The 14,887-nt window shown below is 36.4% G+C and overlaps 1 long non-coding RNA gene across 1 annotated transcript in view; it reads left to right on the top strand.

Moving 5' to 3' along the window:
• Positions 1 to 10,846: 10,846 nt before the first annotated feature.
• Positions 10,847 to 14,887, top strand: part of LOC110476341 (uncharacterized) — a 108,094-nt gene continuing 104,053 nt past the window's right edge. The window contains exon 1 of the long non-coding RNA XR_013342126.1: positions 10,847 to 10,988. This is a non-coding gene — a long non-coding RNA (uncharacterized LOC110476341). The remainder of the gene's footprint in view (positions 10,989 to 14,887) is intronic.

The following is a 14,887-nucleotide window of genomic DNA, read 5'->3' as shown; positions in this document are numbered from 1 at the left end:
GGGTGCCAAGGAGCCACAAACTTTTGTTAAGGAAGAATAGATATAGAAATAGAGAGGAGTGAAGTCAGCTTTAACTGTCTATTTATTTATTAACAGCCATCTCTTATATTGCTTGAGGTTAATTTCTCATTACTCATGATTCAGCAAATTCTTTGTGCATTGCTTCACCACAGTGTTCTCGTTGAGACATTCAGTGATAAAAGAAAATTATATTTTCTAACACCAGGAATATTTTTCTGTTGTCTTAGGTTTTTCCATGCTGTGAGTGTTTATGAAGAAACATCACATCTAGAAAATGGCAATGGCCAGCCAAGGTTGTGACTGATAAAACCTAGGCTTAATGAAGTTCATTTGCTAAAATTGTCCTTCAAGATAATTGAGATACAGCACCTTGAGCAGTGGGCCATATCTACTGCATCAATTTGGAAATGGAATTCTGTTTGTATAGCAGTTGCTTTTAGATAATGTGTGCAATTGTCTATGAAGAGCAGTTAGATAATTCCTGTGAGTGGCTCGTTGGGTAGTTGCATTCAAATAAGCACTGTAATAAACCTTAAGATTGTTTTCTTCAGCAATTCATCAATAATTTACTGTATACAAAAAAGTCAGTAATGGTCTAGAAATTTCTACAGATAATTTTCCCATCTAAAGCACTATCACAATCATGCCAAAAGGTGTATGAGGTAGTTGGAATTTATGCATGCAGGTTCCATTTACAATCATGTAGGTTGGGTGGATCATCATTGCTGGGTTAAGAAAGGTATGTGTAAACATGCTGGTGTGTCTAGAACTTTGGGAGACTAACAAGAGAAAGGAAAAATTACTTAACCAAAAGAGGTACTACCTAAGCAGAAAAGTAGAAAGACTGAAACCATAAGCTCCTCATCTATTGCCAAAAGAGGCTGCGAGATGTGTGTGTACTTACCAGTTTTAATAACGAGATCTCTTACTGGGATATCAGTGACAAGCCCTCAATGATTGAGGAATATTGTTTGGAGGTGTAAAAGGGTTATTGCAGGTTCCAGGTAGAAATGTAATTGAAGAAATGAGCACAAATGCTGTGTATTTCATGGGCTGGATGAAAGAGAAGGAGGTAGCTTCAGAGATTGGAACATTTAGCTGCCAGAATTGATATCACAGTAATTTCAAATGACCCAAGAGAAGACATACATGTGCAGGGAGAAAGAGGAGAACAACAGTTCCCCAGGCAGAATAATATGGACAAGGAGTAGGATTGACATTGCTTTGTTTTCAGTGACTTATTTGCTGTACTTTGGTTCAATTTATTAGAAAAACAGGTTTCTGTGAAATGGTATAGTTATGCATAGAGAGTGAATGTGTGTCTTAGTTTCCCAAAAGGAAACTGGATATATTGTGTGCCACATGCTATGCAGAGACTTTCTCTGGTAATTTTCTCCTCAGATAACAATTACCAAATGCTTTTGTTACAACAATTTCCAATAGTCTTTAAAATTAATTGTTCACAGGTTCTTAACTATGGCATTGTACAGTACAGCACAGTGAAATTTATTCAAAAAAGTGGCTTCAGTTTCCCCGTGATTATCATTGTCTTCAAAAGCAAAAGCTTCAAATTGTTCCAAAATATCAGCAGTAAATACTGTTCTCTTTAACTCACTGTGATTAAAGAGATTAGTATCATTGAGTACAGTAGTCATCTCTTAAAGTTTGAGTTTCAGAAGAAATAATGAGAAGCCCTTGATCTCTCTTGCCTGGTGATATAGCCTGTGGGAATAAACAGAGCTAACTTTGTATGTTGAAGACAGGGAATAAAGTGTATTTCTTCAGGCTGAAATGAATCTAGGTTTGTGGTTGGATAGCTTTTTAAAATTTGGATATAGCTAATTGCAACACTGCATGTAAACTCTATTAAAATCTTGTGGTCTCAACCTTACCTCCCGAGATGTTGTGTCTGGCAGTTTGCCTGGGTTGCCCAGAGAGTGAAAAAACAGAAATATTATATGCAAGAAAATACAGAGGCTGTAACACAGACTATCACAGTCAGTGTCTTCCATGTCAAATGAAAATTTTGTTAATTGTGCAAAATGTTACCTGAAATAGTATTTTTGTTCTGCACTGACTTTACTGAGAAGGTTCTTTTTTGCTGAGGCTAAACTTATTTTGCACTGTAGTCAAGTATAATGGCTTGCAATTCCTTCTTCTTACCCTGTCTACAGGGTATCCTGCCTCAGTGAATACTGTGGAAGTTTATCAACCAAGGTGTGCCCCTGCAGAAGATTACCTCCATGAATATTTAAGGAAATAATTCTGTAGAGATCCATCAGATTGTTACTGTTTTAAATATTCCTTTGTAAATAAACTTATGGGTCCCAGAGGAAGAAAGCATGCTCAATTACCTTCTAGAGTGCATTTTTATTAAATGACAGAGTGAAGAAAATGATGGTCAAGAACAGACAAGACTTTTATTATAAACGGGTCTCAGTAGTATTTAATATGATTTTTAGCAGATTTAGCACTTATGGTTGCATTCTGCATTTGAACACTTAAATTTCTGTGCATATTCTTTACATATATTTTCCTCCCCTTCCTAAAGGTGATCCAAACTACAGTCTTGGGTTTGGGGCTTTCATGTATTTTTCATTTTTCTCCTAAAACGTTCTGTTCTGACAGTTCTGGTGCACAGTGATTCACAAAGTTTTCTTATCCAATTCTCAGCTATCCGTAGATATAACACATTTAGTCTTCTCCATCATTCTTTGCTCAGTCCCATTGAAGCTGCTGTCACTGCAGCGTTTTACTTTCTTCTATCAAGGCAGGCATGAAATTTCCAGTGGAGCGAATGCGAATGCTAAGGCAGCTGCATGGGTCAGTAGGCAGATGGAAGGGGGGAGGGTTTGGGAAAGCTAAACAGTTTGCATCCTTCTCTAAAAGACAGCAAACCACAGGGCAGGGATCTGCAAGCTGATGATTTGACAGTGTAATGCCCTTTAGTTGTTTGACTGGATTTACAAGTTCTGTTTAGCTGACAGATATGTTGGCTAATACTCTTCCCTAGTTTTTTTTTCCCTTTTGACTATCAGAAATTCTGTTTAAAAATTTAAGCAAGCTCTTGTTGTACAGCAAAATAAACAGATTTCTCTTACAGATAGGAGACACTCTCTAAGATTTTTGTTTCTATGAATAACCCAGTGACTACAAAATATTGACCTAAACAAATACAGTTTACTGAGATTGCCAGTAAACAATCTGGAAAATAATTCAGAGGATGCAGCTTTATTTTGTTTGGAAACTGCTATTCCAAGCTTACAGCACACAGTCCAATATATTTTTCTCCTATGTGTATTTTGGTAATTAGTCACTCTCCTGACTAGAAATCAAATAATTAGCTTTTAAAGACACCAAATTAAATAAAACCATAGCTAAATAAAGAAAAAGTGTGGAAATACAAAGGAATTTGCAGTAAGTTACATTTTAGTGATTAAATATTTTTGAGTTTCTGAGGTAATGGTTAGTAAATATTTTGAGTTTCTGACGTAACATGGTTTTAAATATACTGTGTCTAAAATCCATGTGAGAATCAAAAGGTAACTGTTTTAAAACAATAGAATCAGTGGTCCTGGACAGAGATAGACAGAGACGTTTTTAATGGTAATTACTATAATCAAGGGAAAGAAAAAGAACTTTTGCTGGGATCACATGTTGACTGTTCACTAAATCATGCCTTGAAATCAAATGCAAAAATAATTTTTTCATTGACCCAAAGTGTCCCCTTGAAGCTTTTGAGAATGGACCAGCAGTGCCGTGTGTTGCCAGAAGTGACGAGGGATGGAGCCCTGAGAACACAAACTATCCATCCCCTCCCATCCAGATTTCTAGTGCAAATTTCAGGTATCTGATGCTATCTGTGGGAATGTGGTTATGAATATCTCAAACTCCAAAACACTGAACAGCAGGAAGTGTGTGGGATGAACCACAGATGGAGAGGATAAAACCAAGAACACTGGCTGTCAAGAGGAAAGCAAACAGCAACTTTATTATATTTTGGGTGTCCTACATTCTGGCTCAGCCCAGCTAAATGTTTCACCAGGTATGCCTGCATTAGCATAGGATTTGAAGCTCATCTCCTTACTGTCCTTCCTTCTGTGCACTGCTTTCATCACAGAGCAGCCTGATGGCATGCAAATGAGATTCCTTTTGCGTTAAAGTAAGCCAGAAGTCATGATGCAGGAATATGTCTATTTGCTCCAAGCAGTAACGTGCCTTCAAACTACAGTTATTCTGAACTAAAACTCCCCTATGTGTGTCATAAATGTATTTCAAGTCCTTAAACAGCAACTTTTTTTTTCTCAACAGACCCATTCCTATTTGTTCAGACATTGTCATTGAACCTTGGACTGCATGGCAGTAACAGAGGAAGGACAAGCTGCCATACTTATTCGATGTCTAATTTCTGTGAATATATGAAGCATTCTATGAATTCACATAAAGCTTAGTGCAATAAAGAGGCTTCAAGGATTTAGGTTTTGACAGCAGTTACTGAGGTTAAAGGTGAGAGAGAGACTGAAGGGTTTGCTTGCCAAAACTTTCTAGGTATCCTGCTTTTTTCTCTACTGCTGAATTTGAGCAGTCCTTAAGATAATGTTAACTGAAACACTGATGAAATGTGCTAAATATGCACAGTGTAAAACCCTGCTTCTGCTAGACCTGTCTGGCTTGCATAATCCCAAATTCTCAGCAGTGCAACTGTGCACAACAGAAGCTGTTCATAATTAATGCCTGAAATCCCCCCTAACCACACTGCTGCCCTGGCAGCTCCAAACCAAGTGCACGTGCAGTTTCAGAAGCTGAGTCCAGTGTGCACAGATCCAATGGCACGAGGAGCTGCTGGGATTTCTCTGCTTCCAGACCTGCTGCAAGGGCGTTTGAGCTGCAGCTACTGATCCCTTCTCAGAGCAGCAGCTGTAGATGCTGCAGTATTTTGTATACATTTCAGGGTTTTCTCTGTGGGGGTGTGTGTGTACACTGCTGCACTGGAAGAGTATTTTGATGATTAATAAATGAACTGATAAGACAAGGTCAATCTGTAGTGGAAAAAAAAATTATATGTTACTACTCATAGGAAACCACAGACAGCAGTGTGAATGAAGATTATTACAGCTGTGAAAAGCAAAATATGTCTATGTCTAGATTTCTATTACAGGAGAATACTGCTGTTGTGGTTTAGTCATTTGGGCCCTTGGACCAAAAGAAATTTATCAGACTTAAGAAGCCTGATTAATGAAACATGGTAGACATGCTGATTCCCCTAACTAAAACCAACTTTAACCATTTTCATCTTTATAATATGTTCTTTATTAGTCATTAAAGAGACTAAATGATGCCTCAGCAGCTGCCATTCTGCAGCACAGGCACACAGTGACTAACAAAAGCTTTGGTATTGACAAAATGACTTAAGGATAACAATATTTGTTACCTGTGTCCAAAAATATTCCATATCTATATCTGTAATCCCTGCTTATATATATTTATCCAGAATCCATTCATCCATTCTTTTTATCATAGGATACTGAATAAAGTTCCTTTTCAGCTGTGAATGCAAGATAAAATTGATGCAAAGCTTCAAAATCCACTGTACAATTTAGAAGAGCTGTCTGATTAAATGACAGATTAAAACTGAAATCAAAATCTAATTACCGGGCCTTCATTTTACCTATTCAATATATACAGTTGGTGTCAGATACCCCATTTAGAAAATAAGTCAAGGACTTGACTCAAGTCAAGCTGTTTTTTCCTCTGTATAATTACTGTTCTGGTATCAGTTCTCAAACAGATTTAGTCAGGAGAAAAGATCCAAGTAATGAAACTATTTTCCTCCTTCACACACTAAGTGCACATATTCTGAATTGCTTTGGGCAGTGGTGTTCCTAAGGGTGTAGGAACTAAGTGCCCTAACCTGTCATCTTCCTCTGTTGTATGCAGCAGCACTCAGGGGAGACAAAGAGGAATCGATGTGTAATAGATCTGGAAGAGAAATCTCTGCAATATGTGTCTGTTAACAATTTGTTCTGTTATTTAGTAATATGCCTGTGAGTGTAAGTGCTCATCATCTCAGTTATAATGAAAAGTAAATAGAGGAATAAAAAATTAAGATAGTTTGGTCATGATTAGAAAGTATTGCTTGTTTAGAAAATAACAAGGATTATTATCATTCACTATTGAATGATAATACACACTATATCAGAGCTATAATTATATTAATAAATTAAAACCATAGCTAAATTACCTAGCTATGATACTTTAAAGACTACAATGCTATTTAACCACACACATCTGATACTTTATAGTTGGTATCATGAATTACAAGTCAGCTATTCAATTTTTCACCAGAAAAAATAGGGGTGGAAAATGTTGACAATTCACTCAAGCACTTAATTTATATGCTGTTAATTACTTTGACTCAGATTGCTACAGGTTCTAACAATAAGTAAACCATGTGCTGATGACACAGAGAAAGAACTTGAAATTTTATTAGTTAAAATGTTTCTGATTATACCAGCTTAGAGTCTTTATCTGCAAGTTTATGCACTTTTAGCAAGGGCCAGTCTTTGGATGTGTTCTTGCTCAGGATTTCTTCCTAGGGAAAGGAAGGGGACTAGAAGAAGATATTGCTTGCCACAGAAATGGTAAAGGGACAGAGAAGCAGACAGATTTCTGTATGATTCTAGATTGACTCCTATGGATTGTTCTAGAATGTTAGAGGAGTGGCCTAGGTATTAACATAACTCATACACTAAAGTTTAAATTAACTACAGGTAGTGACAAGCATGTGTATTCTGAGTTTGACAGGGACTTTGAGATTTTATGTACTCCCAAAATTATATTTTCTCATTGATACTTGTGGGCTCCTTATAATACCATGATCTAAGTAGTGGACCTTAATAGTTTAAGTGATTGATGTCACCAAATTATCATGGGGAACAGAAGAATTCTCCTCACTGGACCTTTTCTTTAGTGACTTTAAAAAAGATGGCAAAAGATGACTGGTGACAATGCCAATGTGGTTTTGAAAAAATATGAATTAGAGTGTAAATCCTTCCACAGTAACTTTCTTACTTCTATGGATCAAAAAGAATGATGAGGTGATTAAGGGCCATGTTTGAGTAGGGGTGAACGTGTAAAGGTGGCCACAGGGTCTGAAAGCAAGTTTTTGGGGTTTACATCCTTAATGACACCAGAAATGAACTTGTAATTTAGCTCCCATTAATGTTGACAATAATATTTACATTCAGTAGAGAGGCCAGAGAAGTCATTAATCTGCTATTCTATGGAGAACATCTGTTTGGTGAGAAAGGCAGGTGTCCTTGCTGACAAACAGAAGCAGCATTTTCGTACCAAAAGTACAAGCCAAGGAAGTCAGCCCCCAGCTGCAGCCACAAGAGGAAAAATACATATTCTTTCATGTCTCAGGCTGCAGAACATAAGCCTCCCAGTCCAGTATCCAGTCAGAGGCCACTAGGAGACCCAAATACTTCAACTTTCTTGTTATTTACTTAATCTTTTAATTTTCTGGATACATTGTTGTTAATGCTGTTAAAAGAAAAAAAAATATATATACATATAATAGGCTCAATGAATTGAACAGCTAAACCTAAGTATTCAGAAATCTTACACCTTTATATCTTCCATGACACATTTTTGATAACCACAAATAGTTGCAAATAATATTTATTGACTGGCCCCTATAAATAATATTAGAACTTTGAAAGATAATCTATTTCTTATTAATAAGTAGTTTTATGTGACATTTGAATGATTATACCTATTTAGGCTCTGCATTAAATAGGACAGGAGGGCAGAAAACTGTCTTACAAATTATAAGTGTGCTGCTCAATGTCTAAAGGCTAAAGAAAGTTTTGATAATGTGGAATGCCAATTCACTCAGTAGGAGTCACGTACTTCAATGCCACAATCTGTAAATTAATAAATAAATCATGCTAAAACTTTTTTCTTCTTCTTATTCTTCGTTAGGAAAAGCTTACAGGAAATGCATACACTTAAATATTCAGGTTGCCATATGTCTGTTTATGGGAGGTAGGCAAAATTTAGAGGCTTCAAGCAGTTCATGCTGGAAGCAGATCAACCCTCTGCTCGCCTTTGTTATCACAGAGATAAAATTCTGCAGTTTTGAAATGGTCTGACAGTTTTGTGCTTGATAGGTACCTTTGGTTACACACATGAACCAGAGCTTTTTTGGAGGAATTCTGGGGCAGTTTGAATGTCAGTGCTGGGATCCTCACTTTCCTGCAGCCCATGAAATGTGTGTGAATGCTGTTCATGACTTGAATGTACTCGGCTCATATTTTCTTTGAAAACGGGAAGAACGAATTAGGCACAAACAGTTCTTTTCCTGACAGACCTTCAGCACTGATGTCTTCTTTTTCTTACACACAGACAAGAAGCCCCTCTTTCCCTTTGGTGCAAGCCCTTATCAGTGTAAACACTCTCCTGATAAGTGCTGACATATAAACCTGTGTTAATAATGTTGCCCATCCTCAAGCCTCAAATAAAGTGTATCTTTTTTCCTTCCTCCATCATATTTTTGGAGGCTTATTTATTGGACAACTAGCTAAAATTAAACACTTCAAGGAGATTGGCCTCTCAGTATAGTTGTATTTTATTCTCATAAAAACTCAGGCATCTAGTTCATGCCAAAATGCTGGTTCAGATGAAATCTTGTAGTTTTATGTTAAAGCTGAGAGTAAAACATGATTGCCTGTAATTCTCAAATTAAACTGCCTTATCTTCACTAGGTTTTTATCATAGGGTGATTTAATGTAATATTTTTTTTTCCTAACTTGGTAGTAGAACCATTTTTAAGGTGATGATTAGTGTGTGGCCTCATGTTTCTCTAGTTTGAAGAAGTTAGTTCAGTTGAAAACATGCAGGTTTTTTTCACTTATACTCAAGATAAAGCATAAGGGATTTTCTTGGGACCAGCCAGTTGGTAGGTAAGACTGAAGTGGAGTTGTAGTCAGAAGAAATTATTTGTGTGGGTTTGCTGTATTTTTCACCATGATAGTAAGTACCTTAATTTAATTGGAAAGCATTAAATAATTGAGTTGTATTTTGCAGTACAGAGTTTGTCAGCACAGTTGCAGATTATAAGAGCCCCACTGTGTTGCTTGATAAATCGTTGTCTGCTAGGATTCAAAATAAACTGATTTAAAACCTGCCTCAGTCAAAAAGCATAACAACTTTGTATCTGTGGATTTTAGTGCAGATGAAAGACTTATACATATAAATCTGGCTTTTTCTGATCTTCCAAGAAGTAATATATTCAAAAAATGCACAAAAATTGAATCCTATAATAAAAGCAAACTGATCTTTAAAAAAATTTAAACACCTACTCAGAACAGAAATATTTCTCTCCAGATTAGATGGTGTTATTTACTATTCTTGCTTGAACTAGTTGCAAGAAAACTGTCCCTCACAGCAGTCCTTTATTATTTATACAAAATCAGGAAGGAAATCATCATACTCCAGTATCATTGCAATAGGAATTTATATTACCTAGTTATAGATAGACTTTTTTCAGTACATTAGAATAGAGAAACACCTTCCCATGTCTTTGAATGATTATTTAAAATGCTATATAACTCCAAGGTTTGGAATAAAATGCATATAGGCTTTTCTTTTCCATTTTCTCAGTCTCATTGCCTTCTCATTCTTTAATTTTAAAAATCAGTTTATTCATATAAATTGCCAAAAGAACTTAAAGTTTGGATAAATTGTGTGGAGTTAGTAGAATTGTGTGTGGTTTTGTGCTAATTTAATGCTCCTTAAAGGATTTATCGAAAAATTCAGGGCTGCTAATTCCCATGGAAGTTTCAGACAATAAAGACATGACATTTTAGTTGTTTTCCTAAGTCATTCTGATCATGGGACCGCAGAGTCATTACAAAATATGATAGCATCAATATGTTTTTTTGTTCAAGTAGCTCTATTTTAAAATACATATAAAAATTTCTAGGTACGTCAGCTAAAACTGAACAAACTATATAAGAAAATTCTGTTCACTGAATTCCCAACAGAAGCTGAAATTAATAAAAGTATCCCCAGGGAGATAGTTTTTTGTACAATTTCTTATCACTGGGTGTTACAACTTATTAAAAGTAATTATTTCAGATTTTCCTTTCTTCTGTAGAATTGTGCTCTAAAATATATATTGATACAGTATTTTCTGGTTTAAATAATATTTCTTTTCAGTGGGTGAAAGAAAGAATCTGACTTTTTCATATTAAATATTACTATTTTTTCTCATCCTTTATTGAGTATGCGTTTTTTTTTATGCCAAAGATCGGCACAGAATTTTCTATTTACATTTCTAGATGCTTTTAAAGTCAGCCAATCTGTTATCTCCAGTTGACCAAGCCACTTTTTAATAGGAAATAAAAAGAAAAATCAAAAAGCTGTTTAATATGCACATATCAGAATTTTCTTTAAGCAAAATAATCAAAGGAGGATCTGTAATACTGCCATTATTGCAAACAAATTCCGTGGACATAATTCTTTCTCTTTGACAATAAAATTGCTAAAGTCAATGAAGACATTAAAAAATAATTGAGCATTAATTATATTTCCCCTTCTAATTTAAAAATAATGTAAACTACATCATTGTTTCATTTTCACTATGATAGATCTTTGAGCAATCAACCCAAATTTTGGTTTTTACAGAACTGTCCTAACTTGTTGAAAACAAGATTTTCCCCTCTGGTTCTGACCTATTGTAAAAGGCAAGATTTAAGAGATGGTTTGAGCATTCCCCTGCCCCATCCCACTTGTGTGAGCTAAGAAAAGGATTGGCTGGAATTGCTGCCAAGGATGCGTGGAACAGGCAGAATTCATCTCACCTGGGCTTGACTGAGGAGTCCAACCCACCCACCCCAGCACAGCACAGAGATTTACACTACTGTGATGTCACTGCTACAAAAAGAAACATCAAAATCAAGGTAAATTTCTTTTGACTAGGATAAAATTCTGCAGTTTTGCACAAAAGTTTCTCTGTTCTGGACCTCATCTACTGGTTTTCTTTATTAGTCTTAACTACTGCAAGTCTGTGTTAACTACTGAAATAATTTTCTGAACGACATAAAGTAGTGCAGGCATTCTGATAGCCCTGAGCCAGACTGAAAAGATTTAACCACTGCTGAATTAGTATCCTGAGAAAAAGCAGTTCTGATTCCTAAAATGACAGGATATCTCTGTAACACTGGTGTCTGATGTGGCTGTGGCCTTGTAATGGTGTACATTGAATTCCTGATTGCCAGTCTTGGTAACACAGAAACTGCTAACTCCATCGGGGTAGGGCAGTGTTGTTTAGATCCCCATTTCTCAGCCTCAGAGTCAACTTTAAACTCTTTGTGCCTTTTGCTTTTGTTTTGTTTTCTTTTCCAACTGTTTGAGACAATATGAGGACTGTGCTGCAGCTCAGCAGAGTGCTGTTTGATAGCACAAAGCCTGGCATGTGTCATGTGTGCTCAAGGGCAGTATGATGGCATATGGAAATACTTGAAATTGCAGAACTCGATCAGAGAGTTTCTGAGGGTTACATGTTGTGGAAAGAGCCAAACCTGGAACAGTTTCATTGCTTGTCCATTTAGCAGCTCCTAGGGTGAGGAATCTTGGATCAATGTTTGGATTTTGTTAACAAGTAGACAAAATGGCAAAGCAAAGGGTATGCATACAGCTAACACATGGTGTGGGTGATGACAGATTGAAGCCTGGGAGTAACTAGACATCAACTACAGAACAGCTGTGGGTCAGCTTCTCCCTCTCAGTGCTCCTGCACCCTTTATTTCAGATGATTTTCAGCTGTCAACTATTCTCTCATGTTTTCTGCACCAGCTGCTAAAGCAACACAGATTTCCAAAGCCCACTGGCCCACGTGGAAGTGTAAAACTGAGTAAATCTCATTAGTGTTCTTGAAAAGCTCGGCTGTTTTAGTCAGCCTTTCTCTCCTCCTCACAATATGGTAAAGAATTAAGAATCATCTCTTCCTTTTTCAGTTGAATAGTTTGTGGCAGGGCCTTGTCTGAGAGGTGCAGTTTGGCAGTTACATATTTTCTATTGTGATGCAAGGAAATTTGAATTAATTTTGTTCAGCAGCTTATTCTTCCCAAAATTCAGCAAGCTGGATATCGAGGTGCTTGTCATCTGCTATTTTTCTGCTGTCTAACCAGATGTAAGGCTTCATGTGGAAGTTTGCAAGGTTACAAGGAAATCTAGCAGGACTAGGGTAGACAGTTTCAGAGTTTGCCTTTTAGTTTATTTGCTTATTTAGTTTTACTTGCTTTTAGAAAAAAGTAAACTCTGCCCATCTAATTGATATTTGGATACACCATGCTTGTTTCTGTATCTCTCCTCTCTAAGTATGATATAAAGATAAATATTTCAGGAGATGCATTATCTTTTGCAAGGGAATGGTCTTTACTTTTCATCAGGATACACACCATATAATTTGACTTCCAAATTATTGCAATAGTGGCTGCATCTGGAGTGTAATAACACTACATTCCATCTTACAGAACAGTTAGGAGTTTTGATCTAGGGAATTCTAGAATTATTATTGAAATAAAGGCTCTATGGCAGGGAGAAATTTTATTGTGCTGTTAAGAAATGATTTTTTTTTTCCAAAAACATGGACACTTGGAAAAGCATCAGAAATTTTAGGCTGCCCTAACAGTAAACTTTCCACTAAATTTAGCCTGATCACAAGCAAGGATTTTTATGGTGGCATTTCATATTGTAATTGGTTGTAAAAGACCATTAGAAGTTACTATGAAATTTTTTATGCTTTAAAAATAATAATTTGTATGCCAGTGTTTCAAATGTGTTTGGGTTTTGAAGCTTTTTTCCATTTTTTGAGACTTCAGTTGTAGGAACTCTGTTGGCAGATTTCTGCTGAGAGGCTGTGACAAAAGGAAGATTTCAAAAGAAAAGTTCTGAAACAGATGAGTCTTTGGGAGTTACAAACCAGTCATTGGAAAGGCTTTTCTTAGTCATGACATTTTTCAGACTTTTAAAGAGGATTAACCCGTGATTATGAAAGGGGTTCAGCAGGTGGAAAGAGGAGCAGAAACTTTGCATTGTAACGCCTAAGGATGAATCAGAGTAATTTACCAAACTCAGGTACTGACAAGAGATTTTTCCCTCTGCTTCTTCTTGAGGAAAGATGGTTTCGTGTTTTGTTTTCCCATCTGGATTTCAGTCTTCAATTGCAATGGGTTGTAGTCCTGTACTGGGGAAAAATATAGATCAATTAGCATTTCTAGCATCTGCATATCTTATACATTTATGTATGCATATGTCATTGCTACATTATTTGAAAAATTAAGGTAGCCATTATCTCCTATTTTTATTACTTTTCTAGGTAAAATGAAAAACTTCTGACTGTAATGGAAACTTTTAAATATATCTTAAACTTTCCTTTTAAGTGAAAGTCAATCTGCAGCCAGAGAAAAGTTAAAAGTTTTCTCAGATATTTTCTGCCATAAAAAAAAAAAAAAAAAAAAAAAAAATCAACAGCATTGGTATTTTAATGCAGTTTTTACAGAACAATAGTTGGAAAGGCTAAAAAGCCTGATGACAGTGTATAATTATGGATGCTAAAAAAATCAGGGATCTAAACAGAAAAGAGATAACCAAGAGAACTCATAAACATCAAAAATGCATATCAGGCTTCTTTAGAACTCTTAGCAGAAATCAATAATGCTAAAAAATAATATAAGTCACTGTATTATTGACCCTCACAAGCTCAATTTTCACTAAGTGAAATTTGGACAGACTGTGGAACATTATTTGAAGGAAATAATTGGTGAGACAGCATGGTTGTACACCTGAAGTACAGAAGCAGGAGTATTTTAGCTTTTGAATATGTAAAGGGGGCTTATAAGAAGACAAAGAGAGGCTTTTACCTAGGTCCATGATGACAGGACAGAGAGCAATGACTTTAAGCTGAAAGAGAGTAGGCACAAATGGGACTGCAGGAAGATTGGCATAAGGATGGTGGGGTGCTGGCCCAGGTTGTACAGAGAAGTTGTAGATGTCCCATCATTTTGAGTTTTCAAGGTCAGGTTGGATGGGGCTTTGAGTAACCTGGTCTGATAGAAGGTGCCCCTGACAAGAGGGTTGGATTAGGTGAGCTTGGAAGGTACCTTCCAACCCAAACCATCCCATGATTTTAATTAATTTTGCAGAATTGCTTATGATTGAGATACATGGTTAAATCAACATGATTTCAAATCAGCCCAGCTGTTCACAGAACGTGAGGAGAGACAACTGGACTTTTCAGTGAATATTTTTTCCCAGTACTGCTGTTCTTCCTGCTACTATCTTGTGAATAGAATCTGTCTTTTTTCTATATTGCTTAACAGAGCCTGGGTACTGGGCTCTGAACCTGCTCCCAGCATCCCATCTGGGCCAGCATTCCTGGTTGTCTGTCTTACCTCTAACTTTCTACCTGGGAGGATATTACATGGTTGAGTTTGAAGTTTGGTACATTTGTGTTTCATTATTTCTCATATCTGACACAGTACGAACCTCAGCACTGCTAAGGATTTTATGCAGTGTATGTGCCAGTTTCTAATCAGGTTCACTCATTTCAGACACCTGAAGGGATTGTTGCACTGCTGTTTTGGTAAACATTTTCAGTGTGTTATCAGCTGGGTGAACACATCAGGCATTATTGTGTCTCAGACTCCCCATTACAGTTAGCAAATGACCTCAATAGTGGGATGACAAAACAGAGACGGTAAGAGAATGCTAAAAGAGGAAAACATGAAGATGGAAACTACTTTTGGTGGCATTTCTGCTACACTTCCATTTTGGAATCAGTTTGGCTGGTAATAGA

This window comes from Lonchura striata, chromosome 2 (genome assembly GCF_046129695.1).
Source record: "Lonchura striata isolate bLonStr1 chromosome 2, bLonStr1.mat, whole genome shotgun sequence".
Lineage (NCBI taxonomy): Eukaryota > Metazoa > Chordata > Aves > Passeriformes > Estrildidae > Lonchura > Lonchura striata.
The sequence above is the reverse complement of the archived record's forward strand: the minus strand, read 5'-3'. Positions and strand labels throughout refer to the sequence as shown.